This window comes from Salvia miltiorrhiza, chromosome 4, assembly GCF_028751815.1.
Source record: "Salvia miltiorrhiza cultivar Shanhuang (shh) chromosome 4, IMPLAD_Smil_shh, whole genome shotgun sequence".
Classification (NCBI taxonomy): Eukaryota; Viridiplantae; Streptophyta; class Magnoliopsida; order Lamiales; family Lamiaceae; genus Salvia; species Salvia miltiorrhiza.
In genome coordinates, this window is record NC_080390.1 from 23,682,801 (window position 1) to 23,686,510 (window position 3,710).

The 3,710-nt window shown below is 40.3% G+C and overlaps 1 long non-coding RNA gene across 1 annotated transcript; it reads left to right on the forward strand.

Annotated features, from left to right (window-relative positions):
- Nucleotides 1-2,984, forward strand: LOC131019478 (uncharacterized). The gene is made up of 3 exons (XR_009100276.1): nucleotides 1-42; nucleotides 2,058-2,120; nucleotides 2,761-2,984. It is a non-coding gene; the product is annotated as an uncharacterized LOC131019478 (long non-coding RNA).
- Nucleotides 2,985-3,710: the final 726 nt, after the last annotated feature.

Consider the following 3,710-nt stretch of genomic DNA (forward strand, 5'->3'; position numbering starts at 1 on the left):
CTCAAAAGCTTCAACAGCCACCCAAACACAAAGCAATCACAGGTAATTCACAATCTCAAATATCCTTTCCAGTAAACATTCATATTAAAGCATGGGCATAATCAGTTCAATCATAGAAGACCTTATAGCATCTTAAACTTAGTAATTACGCCAACTACACTTTTATGAGCAAGTGACAGTTCATATGAAGTTTTAAACAAGCATAATTTGAGTTTATGCAAAGCAAAGAAGAGATTACACCTTATCATTCCTAATTCGCATTAAGAATCGATAAAAGAGAACGGTTTGACTTAGCTTTTAAGGGGGGGAGGCTGACTGCCTCGACCGGTACCGAGCCCGAACAGCGGCTACCCGGCAGCGGCGACCTCTTCCTTTCTGGAATTAGGACAGCATCAACGGCGTTGATGGAGCCCGCGTCGGCAACCGAAGCCGATCAGAGACGATGGCGGCTGAACAACTGAGGAAGATAAAGCTGACGCCGATCAATTATGAGAGAGGTCGAGGAGATAAACCAACTTTCAGATTCGAGCAGCAACCGCTTGCCGACGAACGAGAGAGCCGGAGATCGCAGCGGCGACGGCGAGTTCTGACTTTGAAAAGTTAGGGCTCGGTTCGATTTGATAGATTTGGGGTAAATCAAGAGGGAGAGGGAGAACCTAGGCGATGAGGCGTCTAAAGTTGAGACGAGGGGAAGGAGAGGAGGCCGACGGGCTCCAGGCCGGAGCAACGCCGCTCCCAGACGGCGACCGGTCGCCCAATTTCGAAAGGGTAGCAGCAGCAGCAGCGCTGATTCCTTGAGAATCAGGGCTCGATGTTGGGGGAGGAAAAGAGGACGGCGCCGGGGCTGAGACGCGTCGACACATGACGCCGGCCGAAGCAAGTGATGGCTGAACGGCCGGAGGAGGCGCAGCCGGCCAGATTTAGCCGGAGGAGAAGAGGCCGATCGGCCTTGAGAAAGAAAGAGGGATGAGCGGCTCCTTGAGTTGGGATAAGAGAGATGACCGACAAGTTTGTGAGAGAAAGAGAGGATGGGCTGACTTAATGAAGTTTGGGCTTAACTTTCTTTTAATTGTTTGGGCCTCTATTTTTTTTATTTGGGCCGAATTTTTAGCTTGTGTTTTAAAGATTTGGGCTTTCCCCTTTTAAATTGTGTTGGGCCATTACATTGGGCCGGGTTATTTCTTTATTTTGGGCCGAGTCTTGGGCCGATTTTTAATAAGTGACGGGCTGATTTTTAAATGGAATTTGGGCCTCTTCAATTATTTTAATTGGGCCTTTATCTTTTAAAAGATTGGGCTTGTGTTTAAATGGTATTGGGCTTTGGCTATGGGCCGATTTTATTAAAGTCTTTGGGCCGATTTTATTAAAGTCTTTGGGCCCTGATTTAAATTGAAACATTGGGATTATGTTTTTTTTTTTTAAAGAAATGGGATACCTTATTATTTAACTGGGCTGCAGTTCAAAGAAAAAATGGATACTTATTAATTAGACTATTTATTTAATTTAATTAATTATTTTTCTCAAAAGATGATTTACATAATAATAATATTGTATTATTATTATGTGCATATTTTAAGTAAATTACTTATTATATGCTAAGCATGACATGAAATTGCATTTTTAATTGCAATAAAAGTATTTAATTGGTTTTAATTATAAATCCAATTATTAAAGAAAGACGAGTAAGAATATTGTTGATGTTCTTAACTCAAGAGAAATGTTTTCAATTATTTATTAAATTTTGAAAAGCCCGATAATTTTTACGAGATCACACCTCGATTAAAGCCGAGTTAGTTCTTTATTTTTCAATCAAGTACAAATGCGAGATTTATTTCACAACTAGAATATTACGATGAGGAAGGAAGAAGCACAACTTTATTCGACCGCGTTAGACGAGAATTAGTTAAATCTATTAACAAGGATTAATAGTAGAATTCCTGATTATCGCTCAGAATATTAGTTCATGCATACCAGATTCATGCATAGTTAATTACGCTTTCTCATTAATTAAGAATTTTCCTCGAGGCAATGTCTTATTTTACATTCTCGTGATTAAGGTCAAGCGCGAGAGTAAGAACTACACAAGGAGTTAGAGTACCTTAGCAAAACTTTGCTATCAGGTGGGCAATTTCTTACGCGTAAATAAAATGATATGCATGTGTTATGCTTTAAAATGCAAATTGGATCTTCAAGTGTGGTATGCTTTATTATGCTTTACGCTAAATGATTTACGCTTGATTACGCTTATTTACGCTTGAATGCTTTACGCTGATAAGTTTATGCTTATGTTTGATGCTTGCGTCTGTTGGGGGAGGCCTCCCTCAACAGTACGATGCCGTGTCCGTTGAGGAGGGCCTTCCTCACGGCGCGATGCCCGTGTCCGCTGAGAGAGGCCTCTCTCGCGGCGCGATGCCAGTATGCCAGTATGCCAGTATGCCAGTGTTACAGCGTCTATTGGGGGAGGCCTCCCTCAATAGTACGATGCCGTGACCGCTGAGGAAGGCTCCCCTTCACGGTGCGATGCCCGTGTTCGTTGGGGAAGGCCTTCTCCACGACACGATGTTTGTTAATGAAGATTGATGATGAAGAATGCCCTTATGCTATTTATGAATTTGGAAATGTTTAATGAGCAAATGATATGAAAGAAACTCATGCCTCTTATACGATATTGTGAAATTGTTAATGATGTTATGTTATATGCTTGGCAACTGCCCACTAAGTACTCTTGTACTTAGCCCTTCGATGTTTATGTTTGTGCAGGTTGAGCTGTGATGGGCGATGAAGTGTTGTTGCTGAGTGGAGTTTTTGTTGAACTTAAAGTAGGCTCAGAAAGGATACATGTCTTCATACATGTATCTCAGTTATGCATTCCGCTGTAAACACTGATTATTTCAGTTACGCCTTCCGTTGCAAACTCTGATAATGTTTTAGCCAAGCCCTAACGATGCCTTTTTCTTTTTAAGGAATATTTCACGCATATTCAAGCTCTTTGAGTATTCTTTTATGCGCCCCTTTCTAAACCCGCTTCTTAATTTCCCTTCCCCAGTCATGGTTTCCCGACTTAATTATCCCTAATTAAGGCCGGTCATGACAATATCAAACACAAATGATAGTAGTACTAATATGATAACTATTATAAATCCAAAAATTATAACACAATCTGTCATAACAGTATTCATAACAACACCTAAAATGAGTGTTTCCATATATTTAAATGATGATCATCTGTACTTCATTTATTCACAAAATAGATAAAAATTGTTGAGCTTACATCACCATAACAAAAAATTAGCTGTGATCATTGTTGAGCTTATATCACCATAACAATAGATTAATTGAGATAATTGTTGACATAACATCTCATCGGCAAAATATTCAAAAGTTTCCAAGCATTCAAAATGCCGCCTAATCCCCACGAACATTCATGCTCTCCCATGTGCTTGGTTCTTATGTTGTTGATGCATTTGTGTTGGATATTGTGCTAACTGATGTCAATCTCATGTTGGAAGTAGTTGGACAAATATACACATTTCCAGTACTGGCAGTGAAAACTCCAAGGCCCTTCTTTGCAAAAAGCCTTCTCCTTGTGTATCGCACTCTTCATTAGTTTGGCAGAACTCTCTTTGTTCTTTGAGGTGGATGTTTCTTTCGGTTTGGCAGGTCTTTCCCTTTTCCTCTGGTTGACATATGAATCACATGCTTAGATTATA